This window comes from Mastomys coucha, unplaced genomic scaffold (genome assembly GCF_008632895.1).
Source record: "Mastomys coucha isolate ucsf_1 unplaced genomic scaffold, UCSF_Mcou_1 pScaffold13, whole genome shotgun sequence".
Lineage (NCBI taxonomy): Eukaryota > Metazoa > Chordata > Mammalia > Rodentia > Muridae > Mastomys > Mastomys coucha.
This window is the reverse complement of record NW_022196895.1, coordinates 64088716-64110878: the sequence shown is the minus strand read 5'-3', so window position 1 is coordinate 64110878 and position 22163 is coordinate 64088716. Positions and strand designations below refer to the sequence as shown.

At 42.5% G+C, this 22163-nt stretch overlaps 1 protein-coding gene across 2 annotated transcripts in view; it reads right to left on the bottom strand.

The window, feature by feature from the left end:
* The window catches only part of Ldlrad4 (low density lipoprotein receptor class A domain containing 4), a 327134-nt gene that overhangs the window by 90774 nt on the left and 214197 nt on the right, over positions 1-22163 (bottom strand). The window lies entirely within an intron of this gene.

Sequence of the window (22163 nt, the reverse complement as noted above, 5' to 3'; positions counted from 1 at the left end):
TGCCTGTGTCTGTGTGTGTGTGTGTGTGAGTGTGTGTGTGTCTGTGTCTGTGTGTCTGTGTGTGTGTGAGTGTGTGTGTGTCTGTGTCTGTCTGTGTGTGTGAGTGTGTGTGTGTGAGTGTGTGTGTGTCTGTGTGTCTGTGTGTGTGTGAGTGTGTGTGTCTGTGTCTGTGTGTCTGTGTCTGTCTGTGTGTGTGTGTGTGTGCATGCATGCACACTCACAACCCATGCAAAGACACACACTCCCGACCAATCCTAGGGATTGTATATAAGCTCTCTAACACTCGAGCACTGTGAGAAGAAGCAGCTTTAACTAGGGCATTCTTAATTTAGAACTGGGGCAAAATAGACATGACAGAAGCCAACTTAATTGGCATTTTAATTCTTTTTAAGATAAAGTCACATAAAATTGAGGAAGCTGAGACTAAAATGTGGGCTTGGCTCAGATCTGGAGAGGAATGTGGCCCTGCTTTAAGCCACAGCTTCTTTGCTGGGGCTACAGCATAGGCCACATGGCCCAATTACTATTGCTTTTGGTGGCATGAGCAGGTCTGAAAGGGATGGATTAGGGTTTGGTCATCAAGAATCGGTGGCTATTGTTTCAGGCCACTGAGCTTCAGTGAGGTTTGTTACACAGTAAAACTGAGGCATTAGCTGGTGACTTCAGGCTTACCTTTTGAGTCATACAAGACCAGGAAAATTAAGGCCTTCCTTAGACTCCTTGAGCAGCTAACAGACTACCTCCTCTGCTTACATTTTTTTTTTTAAATCTGGCTCTACCTTTTCCTGAGGAGGGTGTGAGGGTCTTTCTATTTAGAGCCAGCCTAGCACTCACTATACAGCCTGGATTGACCTCAGATTGGTGGTAATCCCCCTGCCCCAGTCTCTCCAGTGCTAAGATTGCAAGCATATACATCACACCTGGCTTAACTATACTTTTTAAAAGATGTTAAGAAACACAGTGCTTTTATTTAGAGGGGGAAAAAAAAACACAGAACGCAAAATTCTAAGTTTCCAAAGAAGCATCCAAGTGCAATAAACAGGATGCGTCAAAGCAAAGGTAATCCTCAAATGTGCATCTTCTAAGAAAAACGTAAAATAAAACAAGCATCCAACGGCGGTTGGGAGACCCTACAATTCTGCAAACTAAGTATAGTAGCCACCGTAAAGCCAGTGAGGGCTCCCTGGTGCTCTGAGGTTCACTCCTAGTCCTAGAGAGAGACAAGAGAGTCATAGGCACTCGCATTAGCACCTGTGAGAAGAAGCCCCTTTGGTGTCTACACGGTCAGCCTCCCTAGGGTCCTTTTCCAGAGAACAGTGTGCAAAAGCCTCAGTGGAACTGCTGTCCTGGATGAGGAAAGAATCTGGCCAAAGCAGAGGATGTGGCTGACTAGAGAAGACCCAATGGAGTCGATGAACTAGAAAGGCAGGCAGACACACTGCGAGGGAATGGTGTCTGCGGAGGAGAGGGTCCCTCCAACAAGAGGAAAAGTGGCCAGTGAAAGAAAATGTACATATGTAGACTAGGGAATGTGTGGGAGTGGCTTCTCTTGGCACATCACAATAAATCACCACAAACTCGGCAGCTCAAATACCACCCCTAATTTTTGCTCCAGGTACCTAAGTTAGAAACATAACCTAGATTGACTTGGTTCAGTGAACAGAGTCCCACGTGGCTGAAATCGAGCTTTCGACTGGTATGTTTTCCTCTGGGGCTTGAGACTCTTCAATATCCATCGATCTCTTGGGGAAACCCTGATACCTTGCTTCCTTGCTGTGTCCCACTCCGCACAACATGGTAGTTCATTTCTTCAAGGACAGCAGGGCTACCAATGTCTTAAGGATGCATCTGATTAAGTGAGACCTTCCCAGACAATCTCCTATTAAATGACAAGGAGCCTAAGGGACATCTACAAATGCCTTCACCTTTGCCACCTGACACAATCGATAATGGAAGGATTTATGGCGTCCCACGATCCCTCCCACTGGAAGGACAGAGGGCTGGCCAAGGTATGCACATAAGAAAGTAGAAACCATCTTCCAAGTATGACTAGAACTTCACAAAAACACACAAAAAAAGGACAATCCCATGGGAGAGAGACAACCTCTGATACTATTAATGATCCTCTGCTATGCTTGCAGGCCGGGGGCCTAGTATACCTGTCTCCTGTGAAGCTTCATCCACCCGCAGCTGATGGAAACAAATGCGGAGATCCACAACCAAACATCAGGCAGAGCTTGGGGAGTCTTGTGGAAGAGTAGGAGATAGGATTGAGGGAGCCAAACGGTAAAGGGCCTACAGAGTCTACTAAACTGGGCCCATGGGGACTCCAGAGACCACCAACCAAAGAGCATGCAGCAGCTGGACCTAGGCACCCCCTACACATTTGTAGCAAATATGTATCTTGATCATCATTGGGGTCCTCTAACAATTGGAGTGGGAGAGGGTTGTTTCTGACTTTGTGGACTGTCACTGGATCCCCTCCCCTAGCTGGACTGCCTTGTTGGGCCTCAGTGGGAGAGGATGTGCTTAGTCCTGCTGCAACTTGATGTCACAGACTCGTGTACCAGGAAAAACTTCGATCTGAATATCATTATTATTGATAAGGCCCTTTACTAAAAAAGATCTTTACAGCTGTGCATGCGTAAAGACTGTGTCATTAACCAAAGTCAAGTAGGTATTCTGACTTTCTATGGCATTAATTCAACAAGCCACCGTGAATCGCGAGCCTTCAGGAAGGCGAGTACAAACGACAACAAGAGGTAGCATCCGGAGATACGCAAGCACCTTCCATCAGTAAGATGGCACCATCTTCCTTGACAAAGGCCTTCTCTGGCATCTGGGGATATGAAACACAGATATCGTCCATCAGTAAGACCCCACCATAGTCCTCAACAAAAGGCCTTCTCTGGCATCTGGGGATATGAAACACAGATATCTCCCATCAGTAAGACCCCACCATAGTCCTCAACAAAGACCTTCTCTGGCATTAGAACTCACCTTAAAGTCATATGCAGGTGCGTGTCTTTTTTTTAGTCCTTCCTCTGGCTGTATGAAGAATACCTGAAGTTAGAAGAGACTATCCATCCTGAAGTGTAGCTGGCCTCAGACTTCCTGTGTGGTGAGCAAGCAGCTGAGGCCACGCCCTCAGTGTCCTCCCACTCTGTCTGGGTAAGGAACTTTCCTTGTCTCCCAACACATCACTTAACATCTCAGCAGAAAGAATACTGCAGAACATGGCACACAGTCTAGGGGAAAACCATCAGACTAGTACTATGAAGGGTGTGGCTATTCTTTCATGTACCACAGCTACTCGAGGGCCACGTCTTTCTTGGTGACAGAAAACCAATGGGGTCCCTTCCAGATGGGATACTGCAAGAAAGCTTTTAGCACACTTAGCAAGTTGTTCCCAATTAAAGGAGTATATGAAATAAACTTCTGCCCTTTTGAGGATTTCCAGTACTATACCTCATCGCCCAGTCTCTACTGAGAAGAGAGCTGGTAAATTCTGGAGCCAATAGAGAAGATGCATGTGTTGTGAGCTACTTATTCCCTGCAAACACACAGGCATCCACTCCCACCCTGTCTTCCCACGTGTATTAATTATTTAAAAGCAATGTAGCTAGTGCAGATTTTACCTAGCAAATTCCAATTTTGTTTTAACGGTCAACCTTTCACAGGCAGCAGCAGCTATTTTAAACAATCAGTACTGAGCTATAAAATATCCCCCAAATAATTTGGAACTAACAAAACTGAAAACCCTGTAGGAGCTGTCAAACTAGTCGTTTTGAATGTGCTTCAGGGTTAAAGTACGGTAGAAAAGTTTCTTTCTGCTAACTTGTAGAAGAAATTGTTTTCCTGGAAGAGATAACACCATTTGTGGAAATTAACCAAAAGAAGGAAAATCTAATGCAGACAAACAAAGAGCTTGGCCCTGCCTCTCCCAAGAACACCAAGAAGGAGGCACGCTAACTTCCCTTGCCTCTGAGAGCAGGAATGGTTGTGTTCCGTCTCTGACAATACAGTGAAGGGCATCTCTGGATTATCTCCCTCCTGGAAACACCTCAAGTGCTAGGTAAAAGAAACAATCTTTAAACTAAAGGGGCAAGAAACACTAACCGACCAAAAGCTAGAAGAAAGCAGAAACTCAAGAGTTAAGTGGGCACTCAACATTTTCGCTTTTAAAGTATTTGCTGAAGCAATGAACTTGACTTTCAGCAGTGATGTGTTCTTGCAGTTTGCAAGACAGGGCCAAAGCCCAAAGCATTTCTGCTGTGTGGATAGAAGGGACGCTGTGACAAGATAAAGCTAGGGTCTGCAAAAAGAAAAAAAAAATAGAAATAAGCATGGCTTAATTCCTACCCCAGGTGGCCTGAAGTGAAAACCATTATTCTTGAGGTGATAGGAAAATTATCTCCATTATAAAATGGGAACGTATAACCATAAGCCTGTCCCTAGGCAGATTTCTATCCTAAAAATCAATCTTTCAGTGAGCCAAGCCAGTACAGTCAGTGTAGAGAACATTCAAAACTCGAGGATGCTTCAGTTTATCTGATGAGTGCATATATCCACTGGGGAAGTACATTTTCACTAGAGGCTCTGAATTGCAGCTCTATGGAAAGTAAGTTCACACTAAAAATATTTTTAACAGATATCCTGGACAAGATCCAGTAGAAAGAAGCCATGTGTGCCATTCCAACAGAAGAATGATGGAGTCTGTAGGTGCTCCCAGGCCAAACAGTGGGGCTGGACACAGAGTTGGTGGCAAAAAAAAAATAAAATAAAAGTGCTGAATTTTTGCTTCACGTGCTTAGAAATGCAGAGAGCAATATTGAACTTATGGGTTTAGCTGTAGATTCTCTTGTTGTTGAACATAGCACACGGACAAAGCACCTAAGATACAAGAATGAGCTCACAAAGCTCATGGTGGACTAACCCATGCATGAGCTCCCCGTGCCATACTAAGATGATCTTCACTGAAGGAAACAGATTGTTTCAAAGCTGAAGAGGAGGCTGCACAGGAGAAAAAGATATTCCAGAAAAAAAAAAAAACTGAAGGAACAAAAATGTATGGCATGAGAATAAACTCAGCATAAAATATGTGCAGATAAAATAAGGAGGGAGGGAGGGAGGAAGGGAGGGAAGGGAGGGAGGGAAGGGAAGAAGGGAGGAAGGGAAGGGAGGAAAGGAGGAGGGAGGGAGGGAAGGAGGAGGGAAGGAGGGAAGGAGGAGGGAAGGGATGGAGGGAGGAAGGAAGGAGAGAAGGAAGGATCAATAGAGCAGTGTGCAACAGTTGTTTCTCTCCCTCCATCACACGGGTTCCTCATTCCACCATGTGAGTGCTGAGCATTGACCTCAGACCATCACGTCAGACTTGGTGGCAAGCACCTGACCCATTGAGCCATTTCGCAGGCCCACTGTCTGACTTTCTAAGACCTATCTGGATTGCTTCTGGGCTCTCTTCAGCCAGATCAGGTTGTGAATTCTGAGTCTGGAAGGGAAGAATAGCAGAGATCAGCATTATAGGTTAGCCTTATTCTGGGGCGATTCTCTCAATACCCACCTTTGTTATGGGTATGCAAGACAAGTCACATAGATTTGGTTCCATTCTGTCACAGGCAATCAAATGGTGAACTAGCGGTAAAAATTTCCTAGATACCCAGCTGGTGTTGCAACATAGCGTTCCATGGGTATCTTATTTTTGCACGTCTTTTGTATTTTAATTTTTAATTGTTTATTTAGTATGTGTATGTGTGTGTACATTTGTATGGGTGAACACGTACATAAGTGTACAGACACAGACATACACACGCATGACGCCACAGCCCATGTCTAGAGGTTGGAGGGCAAATTGTAGGAGCTGGTTCTCTCTCCTTCCACCACCAAGATTTGAACTTGGGTCCCCAGGCTTTGGCGGCAAGTGTGTTTAGTTGCTAAGCCATCCTGCCCATCCCAGCCTCCCTACCCCGTTCTTCCTTGCAGTCTGTAACTTAGACTGATCTGAAATTCACCATGTAGCGAGCCTAGCATTGCTCTAATGACAATCCTTTTCATTTAGTTTCCTGACCACTTGGATTATAGGTATGGGCTGTAAGGCCTGGCTCGGCACGTCTTCTAGAAGAGATGCTACACTTCCTGTCCCTTCACTCAAGAATATTACTGTTTCCCTCGGGAGCAAATGTGTAGTCTGTTTGTTGCATCATAATTAAGACAATGTACCTTCAAGAACAAGGACAGATACATTTTCTAGCTAAACTTTTATAGATGTCTGTTCCATAAACACAGGGTTCTCTCCCAGAATTCAACCCATAAGCATTCATTTAAACCCATCTGCACCCCCGTGGGTATCAGAGGCAAGAAGAACTTGAATCCAATCCAAGAGTCTCATATGTTCTTCCAACATCATAAAAACGTGGCAGGCTAGAGTCTTAGTTTGCAAGGAGGGTAGAATTTCAGATACTTCACTTTCCTTGACACAAACAACCTAAGACAAATAAGAAAGAAAAACACAGGGGCTGGAGAGATGGCTCAGCGGTTAAGAGCACTGACTGCTCTTCCGAAAGTCCTGAGTTCAAATCCTAGCAACCACATGGCGGCTCACAACCATCTGTAATGAGATCTGACGCCCTCCTCTGATGAGTCTGAAGATAGTTACAGTGTACTAACATATAACAAATAAATCTAAAATAAAAAATAAAAATTAAAAAACCTTGAAGAAGCAATTCACAGAATAAAACAATGTTCTATTCACTGCTTGGGAAGTTCCTCAAATTCTGCTCATCTAAGTGAGATGCTGGCACAGACCTCATTGGAGATGTTAGCAGGGGTAGCAGTCCAATCCAGCCCGGGGGTCATAGGTAACCAATAGTAATCAGCTAAGGATGCTTTGAGCAATATGATACAAAGCCTTGTTATTTTCTGGATTCTGTTTGAGAATCTAGAATCTTGTCCGTCAGCCAGGCCAAGTCACGTAATACCTGTTTGACTGTAGAGGAATGGGTTTCTTAATTCTCAACTCTATAAAAAGGAGTGAAGGAAAAGGAATTAATATTTGTTGAGTTGTCTTTTATATGGAAGACACTGCACTAGGTGACTTCTTTGCATTTGTTGAATTTTCATAGCAATTTATTGTACAGACGAAAAAAGTGAGCTCATACACCCATTTAACAGGAAAAAAAATCAGACTTCACCATCTCAATGACTATCCTGGATTCTCTGAAAATGGGTAGAACATGTACTATGAAAAGGAATTGTGGTTACTAGAAGTTAAAACAAGAGTTGACACATGCAGCAAACTACGATGAAATAACCATTTCCAATCTTTCCAACTTCCCACTTAGAAAAAGAAATCTTGAATAGAAGGTAGGCATGGTGGTTTGAATATGCTTGGCCCAGGGAGTGGCACTATTAGGAGGTATGGCCTTGTTGGAAGAGGTGTGTCACGGTGGGTGTGGGCTTTGAGACCCTTCTCCTAGCTGCCTAGAAGCCAGTCTTCTCCTGTTTGCCTTCAGAACAAGATGTAGAACTCTCAGCTCCTCCAGCACATGCCTGCCTGGATGCTGCCATGCTTCCTGCCATGATGATAATGGACTGAACCTCCGAACCTGTAAGCCAGCCCCAATTAAATGTTGCCCTTTATACAAGTTGCCTTAGTCATGGTGTCTCTCCACAGCAATGGAAACCCTAAAACAGTGGGTGAGTGACAACTCACTGACAGCTGGACTCCTCCAATCCCCCCAGGTCCCTCGTCTGTGACCTTGACCCATGACCCTTTTTGTTTTGTTTACTTTTCTCATCACTTTGATTTCAGCAACTTGCAGAAAGAGAGGACTTTTTCAGGCTCAGGGCATCAAGGCAGACAATCCATCCTGGCAGGAAGGGCACGATGAAAGTGGCTTCTCTGTTTCTAACAGAACAACTGGGAGGCTAGACTTCAACCCACAGATCTCTCTTCTTGATAGTTAAGAACGTAAAGAAAAGAGCTGGGAGCAAAAACCAGGTCACTTTCCACAAAGGCCTGCTTCCAGTGCCTCAGCAATCCCAGGCCCCACGACCTAGGGAGACAGCACCACCAGCTAGGAAACAAATGTTCAAATACACAAACCTATGGGGCACGGTTCATATTCAAACACAATTTCTTGCAAGTGATCCCAGTAGGGTCATGACCATCTCATGATGTAAAAGGCATTCACTCTAACTTCAGGAGTCCCGGAGTCTTAAGAAAACTCATGCTCTAAGTCCAGAGTCTACAGAGATGCGAGGAAATTCTAAGTTATTAACCTCTGTAAAATATAAAACCAACCAAGCAAGCTATACTTCCCATACATAGTGACGTAAAATAAACTCCCACTCCGCGAGAGGAATGAAAAAGCAGCAAGGAAAGACTCGCCAGTGAAAAACCAAATCCAATAAGACAAGCCTTAGCTAAACCATGCTCCTCCATGTCCAGCATCTGGGATTCATATGGTGGCATCAAGTGAAATCCAACAGGCTTAGCCAGCTCTGTAGTAGGCCCTGTTACTTGCAACGCTCATGAGCTAAATCTTGGGCCATCCCCAGCTAAAGCCAGCAACTTTGCTCAGTAGATGTGAAGCAACAGTGAACTTCCTTGGAGTCTCCATTGTGGCTTAGGTTCACTTTCAAAGCTCCAAACACATCCAGGAGCTCCAGGAAAGAAATCTAATCTTGTTGCACATTCCCTGGCCTCAGTAGCTTTTTTTTTTTTTCTGGAACCTTGGCACAAGGTTCTATGACCCCACTCACTCTTGCATTCCATAGGTATACAAAACCAAAACAAATGATAAAAAACACCCCAGGAACAATATTGGATTCCTCTGGTAACCCAAGATATAGAAAGGCTTCCTGAGACCATGGCTGCAGGGGCTCTGAGCACCTGTAGGATGGAACTGGGATAAATATTTCCATAGGTGGTCTTGGTCTGGGGATTCCTGAGAGGATCCATCCTCTCTCTCTCTCTCTCTCTCTCTCTCTCTCTCTCTCTCTCTCTCTCTCTCTCAAGAAAAGCTTTTCAGTGGCTTTCACTTTTGTACCCTGGATCCTTGAGTGGGTGAGGTGCTGCCCCGAGGCATCATTTCTTTAGTCCCAGTACAAAGCGCTTCATTTCTCTCTCTTTTTAATATAATATCTTAATTACTCCTTTGAGAATTTCATACATGCACACAATATATTTTGATTATAGTCACCCTAACTCCTGGATATAATGCACCCTTACCCTCCCCAACTTCATGTCCTCATTTTATTTTTCAGTTTAGACCCCATTAAACATAGTTCTGTTAACCATGCTAACCTCCGTTAACTGTGCTAACCTCTATTAACTATAACTTTCACTTACCATGCTAACCTCTTTATCAATCCTTGCCACTTTGCCCCTACCAGCTTTTCCACAGCTTCTGACTCATTCACGCTCCGTTCCTCACCGAACCTCAGAGTTTCAACCTTTTTCCATCCCACATTTGGCTTAGGATTCTCACTGTAAACCTAACTAAAGGCAGCCATCCATCCTAGATGCTGTATGGAATTTCCTCTGCCAAATAAATTGGTCCATCATCCTTTCAATCCCCAGACCTTCAGGGAACACCCATAACAGCCAGAGTATTGACCACAAGTAGCATGAATGGCCTCACTCCCAATGCACGGGAGTCTTCATCGCCAACTGAAATCTGGTTACACGTGGCCCTTGCTGTCCACCCATCAGCATCCTCTTGATCCACACACTCAACAGAACGGCCCATTATATCCTGCTTACACCAGGGTTTCTTTAGCTTGAAGTTAGACATTTTGTATTCTTCAACAGTCCATGGGTCTGCAAGCCCATCAAGCAGATGGTTGGGTTTATCGCAGCAAAGACCCCACTTCTCAGTGCTAACTTTGTGTCAGCTACTTTTTTGAACACTGAAAGCTGTAACTAAGTATCTGACCGAGGCAACTGAAAAGAAGAAAGGTTTCCTTCTGGCTCCTGGTTTGGGGGCATGGAGTCCATCATGGAGGAGAGAAGAATGGCAGCTAGGGCTTCTCTCTGTAGCACTAGAATGTGCGGGAGCAGCCCCTCACATCCGAGCAGAGCAGGAAGCAGGAGGAGTGATGTCAGAGGCAGAGACAATGGAGCATGCTCTTAGTGAGCATGGCTGTCACTCAGAGGCCAAGACATAGTGAGAGATGGCAAGGAGTTTTTCCCAGGGTCGTATACAAAGCAGGCCAAAGGAATTTTACTTCCTGGTGTTTGTGGTGACTTATGCTGCCAAATCTATTTTCAAGTATGTAGGACACCCCAAAACAAATGCAACTGGTAACACCCAAGACAATATTTAAACCTAATTATTTCACAACCACAAAACAGCTTGAAAATCCCAAAGTAAAACAATGCTGAATACAGATCTGGTTAGCTAGAAGTAGAAAGAGACAAAATACTATGAAGAAAAATAATCTCCAATTTTCTTAAAGGAAATGCAGTAGTCATCAGTGTTCCAAGGCTACTCAGGGGAGAACTGATCACTCTGATTTAGCATAGGACTACAAAATAGATAAAACTGGTTGGTGTACACCCAAGCATGTGAGGAGCAAACACAGTGAGGCTATTACGAACATAAGACACACTTACAAACAACCCAGCACAGAGAGTCCCCAATATTTCCTACCCCAGATTCTCATATCAGACTCTACACAAACCACCCAGGATGTTCTTTGGGGGTGGGCGCTAACAGTTATGAACTTAAGAGGCAAAGCTATGCATGAGTGAGTGACTATTAGTCATACGGGGATCTATAAGGATAACTATATGCTGTTATTCTGATAGATTTTCTTATTTCAATGACTCAGTTTTTGGCAATAAAGATGTGCATGAGGGATTTAAAAATAGTATAAATATGAAAAGAGAAATGAGGCTAGCTAGAAAGGAGACGGGGCAGGTGGAAATGAGAGGGAGAAGAGAGGATAGCAAGAAGCAGAAATGATAAAAATAACTATGCATATTTCTGAAGCTGTCACAATGAAACCCAATATCATTTATAATTAACACATATTGATAAAAACATCCTTCAACGGCATAGCTATAATCACCTTGTTGACTTTCTGTGTACATCTGATAGGTCCAGTGCAAGATAAAACCCCAAGAGGGCTACAACAGAAATTTTCTTAAAAATGAAACTGACTTGACTGCTAATCCAGTTGTTCTCCATCCCACACAAAGGAAGCAATAGATGCACTCAGTGGAATAATCTTAATTTGTATGCACAAACAAAGAGCTTTCAATACACAAGCCTAATGTACGATATGTACAGCCTCAGATACTTTACAAATTCTCTGTAGTCTCTGTAGTGACCAATGACACTAAAATGACAGAATTCTTGGGGGACATTTCTGGATACAGTGTGCTTTAGGGGAATTAATGGAGCAGAAATGAACCCACATGCTATGTGCTAACCATGGGATCATCTTTGTGCTAGCCATGCCAGATTTTAGGAAGACATTTCCACATCATCATAGTTTTTGAAATATTTTTTTGAGATTATACTATAATTACATCCCTTTCCCTTTCCTCCCCCTGCATCCTCTAACATACCACCCCTGCCCACCCCCTGCCCCCCCTTTCAAATTCCTGAAGGTGGAACCCAGGGTTTTGCACACACTAAGCAAGTATCCTACCACAGCTCTGTTACTATGATTTAATCAACAAACGCCTCCCCTGAACCACATGGTTCAAATTCCAGTTATCACGGTATATGGACTGCGAGTAGCTAAAATGCATACTTGGCTGTCTGCCCTTCTGCCCACAGACCACACTATACGAGTAACAGATGAGCATCAGGTCTTTCCTTTCCAAGTCTCTTGGCAATTGGACTCTGTATGGCTGGAGGCTGGAATTCACCTTCAGACAGCAGAGAGCGTAGCTATATCGTTCCCTGCCTCCATAACACATCATAAAGATTAGCAATCAAAAGAGGAAACTGGCCAACATAAATATAAGCGTAGCATGGTGACAAAGACGTCGTAACACTGGAAATGGTCTGTCAAGTCACTCTGACATAAACGTAGCTATAGAAACAGTCATCTCCAGGGCAATAACCTGGTGCTCTCAGGACATGCTAGAAGTGTCGTGTAGCCAGTGGATAAAGGAGGAAAGCTAGCAAGGTGGCTTGGTGCATCTGTGCAAGCATCAATATGGACGTTCACATCCCCTGCACCCATGCAAGTGCTGGGCAGAAGCAACAGCCTGCTTGTAATTCCAGTGCTTAGGAGGAGGTAACGGGGTACCAGGGGCAAGCTGGCTACCAAGTCTAATGAGAGATCCAGCCTCGGTGACTAAAGTGGAGCATGATTAAGAAGGACACCCAATGTCAACCTCTGACTGCCACACTTGAACATACTTGTACACCCCGCCAACCAAGTCAAGCTCTCTGTGGCCCTTCATTCCCAGTTAATGCCCACCCCCACCCCCCTCCAAAGTCTTCCCATCGACACATATTTATTACATCTACTGACTTGCAACAACCACCAGGACATAAAGTCTCTATGAAAAAGATATGAGTCTGTGGTCAGCTGTCTAGTGAAACAGACCACAGATGCAAGTTAAGACTGCCACAGACAACCACACAGGCCATGAGGACCTCTCCCAGCTGAGATGCCACAGAACAACTGAAGAAAAGAGGAGTCTTGACTCCAAAAGACTGCATCTTGCATCTCGTGGCTGCCTCTACCTGGTATCAACAAAAAATAAAAGTGTACTAGATAGCTCTCCTGCATACCTATGTGTTCAGCAATCACTAACATTAAAAAACTTATTAATGACTTGGTAGCTCACATGCATTTCATGTCTTTGGTAACATGCATGCCAAAAATCAACATTCTAATCTGGGGAATGTCAAGGGATTTTTTTTTTTAAGGATTTACATATAAATAAGATCTTTCTCTTCAAAATGGGGTCTCACTATGTTGGCCAGGCCAGCTCCCACCTTCTGGAGTTAAGAGATATCACTGCCTCCCTCTGAAGAGTTGAGACTATGGGTAAGCACCACCATGCCAGAGAAGAGGAAGAACATTTTTTTTTAAAAAAATTATTCATTAAAACCAGGAAATTTCAAAAAGAATTATCATGAAATGTATCAGACTAGTGGTTAACTGGTCAAGGCCAACACAGAGCCTGTTTATTCTAGGACAGACTTTTTTGTAATGTGGCACCGATTGATAAGCCATAAGCCATACTATATTATACTATACACTCAAGAATTAAAGAAAACAAAAGGTATCCTAGCTGGAAGAACTTACAAAATTAATATTTAGTACTCTAATTCAAGGAGGTCTAAATATTTGAAATATTTCCCCATGACTTCACCATCTAACCTAAATATGCCAATCATAAAAATCCAGAACTTCTACACTATAGGGAGTGTTAATTTTAAAGAGGTTTGTGGCCAAGACATAAAAGGATTTGAAGTGTTATGGAGGTAAACTCAGTGAAAGACCACACTGCTGATAGCACAAGACCTTGAGCTCGGGCCTTGGCAACCACACTAACAATTTACATGTTACGCTTTCTTGGGTTAGAAGTGTGGAGAATATTTGATGTTTTAAATATTATTTCATTTGCTGAAACGCAACCTCCTTAAAGGATAATTCTGTATTCGCTATGAACTAAACAAAAGTGAGAAACATTTTCATCCACATTTCACAAAACAGAGGTGTGTGTGTGCGCGTGCATGCGTGTGTGTGCACATGTGCACATATGCATGGGTGCTATGCTCTGTGCATACATACACAGGCACTGCTCTTCCTTCTAACATTTCAGGATTCTATGCACGAATAGCCACCCACTTAGCTAGCAGACCTTTTAACAGTATGCCCTTTAAGATTTAAAAAAAAAAAAATAATAGCAAAAGAACTTGAAAATGGACAAAAATGATCTCTTGTGGGCTGGAAGAGGAAGAGAGGGGTTGAGGATGAGCCGTAGACAGTCACACATAGACAGACAATGCTCAGGAAACTGCTTCCACCCCGAGTCTGGGCTGCTCGTCAGGCAGGTATTCAGGCCTCCGTGTCTGCAGACTTGCTTAGCATTGCAATCGGCTGTCTGCCCAGGAGGATGAGGTAATGTCTAGGTTTAATGCCAAAATCTCTCTAACTGGCAGGACACATCGGGTAAATATTTCTACTGTAGGCGATCGCATTCATTCGACATCGCTGCCAGTTTTATTGTTGTTATTTTGCTCATTTACATTAATCCTTAGCCGTTGTATCTGTTTAAGACTGAAGGTGGAAAAGGCAGGGATTTTCTTTTTTCTTTCTTTCTTTTTTTTTTTTTTTTTTTTTTTTTTTTTTTGCTGGAATCATGTTAACAAGAGGAAGGGGAAAGGGCTCAGACTCCTTCCTCTCCCCGGCCCTGACTTTGCCCTAACAATGAGGGTTTGCAAGGCCTCCTACAATTCCTTCAAATATCCTTGGCTTCACAGACACCTCCCACAACTTACTCACTGGGTGGCTGTAAATCTGGAGCTTAAGGACAGGTTAAAGGGTAGGCAGCAGGCAGGAATCTGAAGCCTTCCTTCAAGCTACCTTGTTGATGGCAGTATTTGGAAGCACAGAATATTCTCGTTGGTTTCTTCTGCCTTCTAAAAAACAGCCCTAGCCCTGTTATGCCGCTTCATTTTGATCCTCTGTTTAATGGACTCACAGATTATAGGCACTCTGGTTGTGGCACCTACCGGAGCTGACTCCCTTGTTAATCTTGCCTCTGTAGTTACTGTTAACAGTCCACACTCAGCAGATTATATTACAGGCGTGTTCAGGGCCTCTCTCTTTCCACTTAGTTTCCTCTCTTATTACTACTTTAAGACCTCTGGCATCAGCCTCTACTTGGTTTTAAAAGACAAAACATTTTGGATTGGGGTTTTGTTTTGTTTTGCTTTGTTTCGTTTATTTTTTTACTATTTTTTTTTTTGTAGTAGCTGTTGTTTTTGGTTTGTTTATTTTTGGAATCAGAAAGAATAATGAATTTACAAGTGTTCACAAAAGACAGAGGGCAGTCACAAACTGTCAATAATTTGCTCACAGGGGTTGGGAATAACACTACCCCTCCCTCCAGGCATTGTTCTGGGAAGGGTTGTGAATGCATGATGCCAAAGTAAAGTTCTCACAAAGACAGTATTGTGCAAGCAGAGTTACCTATGGGCGATCCTAGAGACCATCTAAGACCTATCATCACTCTGCAGTGGGGGGAGGCAGGGAGCAAAGAGGGCCAGAGAGGACGGGATATGCTTCCCATCTCGGGGTCTCAAGGCAAGGAGGCACCATAGAGGATGGGACTCAATGTGCCAAATATGGAGCAATCTATGGATTCTACTCCTGGGCCACCATGGGAATGGTAAGGTCTTTGCAAACGTTCTAATCTTATCCCCTGGCACAAAAACACTTCCTCCATTCTCCGAGTGGTAGTAATTAACAATAATAACAGTGCCCAGTTGTTCCGGGTACCGTAGTGTTCAGGACTCTCAGCACTGGTGTTGAAGCCAAAAGCTCAAGAATTCAAGAGCAGCCCAGACTATGCCACACTCAACAACAACAACAAAAAATGTAGTAGTCACCCATTTTAAAAGGTTATATGACATGTTTTTGTTTTAATAAAAAGATAAGATTCCCCACTGCTAAGCTGTTTCAACTTTATTTTTATTTAAACTAGAAAAAGCCCATTAGGAGGCAGGCTACGATTTTACAAATTACTAATTAATTGATGAAAATTACTAATTAATAGTACAGTCTAGCCTGAAAACACATAAATTCATCTTGCTGGATTTCCTGAATACATGCATGTTTTAAGTTTTCATTGAGACTCAAATATAGGCAGCAGGGGAGACAGAGCTATTTTGCCCACCTCCTAACTTCAAGCATGACCCTCAAAAAATCACAGACGATGCCTTACTGATAAGGCATGGCTCATGTATTCACAGACAACCACATCTACCATCCTATTAAACGGTCTTTTCTAGTTCTCACTCTCCATGACTCAACAGCAATCTCCACAGCTCCACGGTACTCATCTCTTCTGGACTGCTCACAGGTTCCTATGGAGATCAGCTACAACTACCCTCAGTATAATGGTATTTCCTCTTCCTCCATGCTCAGCTGGATCTCCTCCAGAAAAGGACCAGGGAGGTGTCAGGAGAACCAACAGAGTGGAGGTTTGCTGCAAAGTGAGTGGGGCTAGGGGCTGTGGAGTGAAAAGCCAATCAGAGAAAATTCTACCTAAGAGCTGACAGATGGCAATTTGAGCTAGAATATGGCATGAGGCCCTCACATTCACTGACTTTGGTGACACAACGAAGTGCCTATGATTTTACATCTGATCAGGATGAGGTACATACTCCCAGAGGAAGCCAGCTACCATTTCTGTACATCAATAAGATACAGAAGATCCTAAAGATAGAAGGGCTTCACCAGATAACCTCCGAGGACCTTTCTTGGTCAGGAATTCGATTTTTATAAACTTACTCTTGATGTATCTTAGACTCTAACAGATACTGGCTGAAGAAAAGTTTAAGTATCTTTGATGCCTTCCATTCCTTTTTACTAATCAACAGTTTTAGTAACACCCTCCCCCTAGCCCCCGCCCCAAGATAGGGTTTCTTTGTGTAGCCCTGACAGTCTTGGAACTCTGTAGACCATGCTGGCCTCAAACTCAGAAATCTACCTGCCTCTGCCTCCCAAGTGCTGGGATTAAAAGGGTGTGCACCACCACTGCCTGGTATAACACTCTTTTAAGAATACCATGTTAGATTCCAGAAAATGGAAAATATATGCTCTTAATTTCCTCAAAAAGACAGACTCATTCCAAGTGATGGCATCAGTCTTCTTCCGTAGGCCAACCAGTAGAGCACACACTGACTGAAGAATCGCAATTTTATCATTTCACTTGCCAGTAGAATTTTAGCCTCAAAACTTTTCCATTTTAAGATTAAAATAAGGTTCGACTGTTTTTGATTCCATAATACATTCCCCCCACATTCACTTCTTTGACATGGGAATTGGAACTATTCTCCAACCTATGAAACAAGGCCATCAGAACAAATGATTGATGTTTTTACTTCCATAGTGAGACTACTTTTACAGATAGTCGATGGAATTTTAAGTGTTTCCTCAGAATCCCACCGTCTGAGCCCTTTTGAGGAGTCCCACGGATTTCTATTCAGAGGCCACCCATGCTCTCAGACAATGATTTATTCATTCTGAAAAACCCTTCCACTCTAATAGTCATTCATTCTAACTTCCAGGACAGTGGGCGAAGTTCCTGGGATCCAGATGACCTTACATTTAGTATAAAAATCATTAGGTTCTCCCCCATGTTTGTAAAATATGGAAAGGTGGCTTTGGAAGACACATACTCCATAATAAAGTCTTGTTTAACAATAGTTTGGCAATTCATTAATAAAGACCGGGAGACAATGTGGGGGGGGTCCACCCAAACTTCTTATCACTTAGATACTTTCTTTGGGTTCCCCAAAACATCATTCATTTTGTTTATTTTCTATAATGCACATATGTCAACATCATATATGCAATATGTAAAAGAAGATGCACCTTATGTGTTTTGTGACCCAGATACAGATGTCAGAAAAATTTCAGTAGGCACACTGCATGCGACTTCATTAGAGAAATGTTCTTGTAGGTTTCAGCTCTTAATCTCTCTAGCTGAGACTACACTGGAAACAAATCCTATTAACTAAAAACAAACAAAACAAAACAAAACAAAAAACAAAACCAAAGCTGCTTCAAACAGAAGTATGGTATTTTATTTCCTTTTTAGAGAATATTATATGCTTTTGTGTCAGACAAGTCAAAGAACACAGTAATTGTCACATATTTCCTTTTTCCCTTTAAAACTACAATGGCTCGCAAGTATGATTAATAATATCCAACCTTCCCTCCAACTGACTCCAGCTCGTTTTTTTGCTGCTAGGTAATGTTTAGAATCAGTTGTCCTCCACACATAGGGGAGACAAGCCCTCTGGTGGCAGGAAAAACAGCCTCTTGACACCCAGTGCTTGATAAGCCCTTCCACACCAAGTACCATGTATTGTAGGTCTGGGACTATAGCACTCTCTCTAGAAGTAAGGACTTTCTAAATGACCACTCATATAGGAAAGAGATCCAATATAGCACACATCCTTCTGCCTAGGGATCATGAGACCAAAGGACAAAGAGGAAGGCACGGTGGGTTCTTACCCCTCTCCCTTTGCCTGTTCCAATGTGTTCCTCCTTCTAAAACAATGGACAAAGCAAACTATCTATGTTTGGAAAGAAATGGGTATCCAAACACGAGACTATCTAGAAGCCCAAATAAACATGACCAGAAAAGAACTTCACCACAACATATGATAGGCAACACACAAGTTTGTTTGTTTGTTTTTAAATCCATGTTCAAAAACGTTTAGGGAAAAAAAATGTTTATTCAAATATAAAGGCTATTCATCAAAGTAGCATCAGACCTCTCAACAAAGACAGGAAATCATGGGGGTAATATATTTTAAGGCCTGAGAATAAATGGGTACAAACAAAAATCACTACATCCAGAAAAATGTATTTTGCAAATGCAACAGAGAACAGTATTTCAAAATTCCTTGAGCACCAAGCCAGCACTCCAGATGCATGAAAGACGCAGGTCAGAGAAGAGGGAGGAAGTGACCAGCATTTTGAGGAATAATAAATTGCATGAAAGGAATGAGTTTACTAGGCAAGATAGTAAATGATCATATCTACCTTAGTAACCTAGATATCCCCTAACAGCAGTGGGGGTGTGTGTGTGAAAGAAAAACAAAGATGCAAAAATAAATAAAAACAGAAAAGCAAATCGTAGACATCAGAAAACAATGCTCAGTCACAATTTAAAATCTAATTTGTATTAAATCACAAACTAGAAAATACATAGCAGCTGACTGAATTAAAAAAAAAAAAAAACAAGATCAAACTATTTGTTTTCTACCAGAAATATGTCTCCTAGCAAATATACGCAAAGCCGGACAGTGAAAGAAGTAAAAACAACATGTCATGCAAAGAGAAGCTGAAGCTACCAGGAGTAGCTAAACTCACATCTCACAAAGTGGAGTTCAAGCCAAATGAGTCACAAGAGACAAAGAAGGTGACTACGTGTCAATAAAAGGAATAAAAAGGCAGTATATAGCTACTTTAAACATCTCTACACTTAATGTTGATAGACCCAATTTCATTAAAAAATGCTATTTATCCAATTTCATTTTTAGAAAATGCTATTTATGTCTACAAAAACATTTTGTGTTTGTATCCAGACACAAAATTAGTGGGTGGCATCATTGACCCAATCTCATCAATAAATTGCAGAAGAGCTCAAATGGTCCTAAAGGGCCTCTATAGACTATTCAACCAAATGGCTGCTAATTCACATTTCTCTCCTCAGTAACCCATGGAACTTTCTTTACAAGTATCAAATTATAGGCACAAAGCCACGTTTTTACAAATGTAAACAACTGGAATTTTTCTTCTATTCTTTAGATCACAATGGACTAAAACTAGAAATTAATAGCTAGAGAAACCATAGAAATAATGGAAATACAGAGACTGGACAATATACTCCTGACGAATCAGTATATTCTTTAAGAAATTAAAATTTTCTAGAATGAAAAGAAAACTAAAGTTCAATTTATCCAAACCTTTGGAATATAGGGAAGGCAATCTAAGAAAAGAGCCAATGGCTACCAGTACTTGCTTTAGAAGTCAGAAGTATTTATCTCAAAGAAATAACTATTAACTAGAAAACAATTCAACAGGAAAAAAAAAAACAATAATTTGCCTGATGCAAAATTCTCAGTGAAATACTTGCAAACCAAATTCAGCAACTGGTCAAGAAGATCATACACTTTAATCAATTAAATTTCACTGACAAAAAAAAAAACAAAAAACAAAAAATGGTTCAGCATTCATAAATCAGTACATAAAAGTTGTATAACACAAAGTCACAAAGACATTTCAGTGCATATGGGAAGGGTCTTTGAAAAATTCAATGTCCTTTAAAAGCCCCAAAGAAACTAGAAACAGAGAGGCATTCATCAACATAATAAAGAATATCCGCAACAAACCTGCAGAAAGCATTAAACCGAATGAAGAAAAATAAACCATTTCTTCTAAAGTTGGAGAGAAGACAAGAGTCCCCATCCTTTCCACTGTATACAGTGCTCAGTCTTCGCTAGAATACTCAGACAAGAAAACTTTTTAAAGAATGAAAATAGGAAAGGAAGAAGTCCAATTGGGCCTATTTGTAGATGGCATAATCTTATATTTGACATATTCTACAGATCCCATAGAAAACCCCAACATCTGATAAACACCTTCACCATAATTGGGGGATACAAAAATCAATGCACACACTGATCAGTAGCTCCTGAATACCAATAACCAATTTGCCAAGAAAGAATCTTGAAAACAATGTGCTTGTCACTATACCTTAAAACTCAAACACACAAAGCCCTCGGAATAAACCCACTACCCAGAGAGATGAAGGACACTACAATGAAGACTTGAGGGCACTGAAGGAGGAAGTTAAAGAAGGCATTAAAACCCAGATCGATGGGTCAGCAAGATTAATACTGTGAAACGGTCGTGTTACCATGTACCATCTACTCATTCAATATAGTCTCCATCAAAACTCCAATGACTTACACACACACACACACACACACACATGCACACACCATTCTCAGAATCTGTATGCATTTGGAAGCACAAAAGACCCCAAACTACCAAAGCTATGCTAAGCAGAAAAAAGGCAATACTGGAGGATCATCATGTCTGGCTATAATTTATACTTCATGGCCATAGCAAAAAAAAAAAAAAAAAAACGTGGTACTGAGACTGCTGACCCAAATGTAAAGTGTGTGTTGAAAATCACTGCGAGTGTTAATGACAAGTTAAGTTTACACTGTAAGCACACCTCTGACACTCATTTCCATATACATTAGCAAAAATATTGGGCATGGAGTAACTGCGCTCCCTAATTAGTGGGTATTGAAGTCTGAGTTGCTGTCTTGGCTGCCTAGAGCAAAAGAACTATCGCCCTAACAGTTATCTGAATGATTATGCCAGCGCCAGCCATCTTGAACGATTGCAGATGCCTCCAGGCAACTATGCAAAGATTGCTGATGAGTCCCTGGCTCTTCAAAGTGCCACTTGGCAAGTGCTATTTGAAACAGTTTATGTCACACTTTCTGCTATCCCAAGGCTCCATGAACTTGGTCTCATTATCCAGAGAGAGAGCATGTCCTTGACGGGGGCTCTGACCGGTAATAGGTAAAGCTATGATTGGCTCCCAATGAACATCTGTAACTGCTCCAAATACCTCTCCTCTTCTCGGGGTCAGTTATGCAGGCTGCTTGGGCACCCTTAGGGAGCTGCTTGGGAGACACTCCCCTGAGCTGCCTTCCCGGATGATGCACTATTTGGCCAAATACTACGGATTCATGCAAGTGGCCCTTGCTTTCCTGTTTCCAGTAGGGCAGGCTGAGCAGATGCCAGGATACAGGCAGCAGCAGAGACAGGACAGAGCAGAAGCAGCAAGGATGCTGGCTGCAGCAGCTTGACAGCACAGTACCCAGCACTGTCTCACCACAGCTTGACAGTCGAAAAAGTACTGACAAACTTGGGAATGACCTACCAGTTGAAGAAGCAATGGCATGCCCCTGGACCAGACACTTGGCTTCTGCCTGTGTACTGACTGAACCCTTCTGGCACTGCCTGGGGACAAAGGATAGTCATGGCCCTGTGATCCCTACCAGAGCCAAAGATCTGCTCCTGAGCAGCACCACAAGTCCTGAGCCCTAGTGAGTGCCCAGACCCTCAATTCATTCCCAATGAGACAGTGCTTCGTATTGTCCTCAGCCACATAGTTGTGGAAGACGTTGAACGGCCAGCTGTCTGACGGCTAAAGGAGCAGCTTCAGAGTTCCAGACTGGCCAGGGCAAAAATAAGAAAGGAAATGGAAGGAGAGAAAAAAAAAAAACCAAAAAACCCAGGCAGGTAGAGAGGAGCACCTGAGGGTCCCATTTGCCAAGAGACTTCAGTGTGCTCTTAAGGGGGAGGGATTTGTATAGGTGGGACTGGGAGGAGAGAAGGGAGGCGGCTGCGATCGGGAT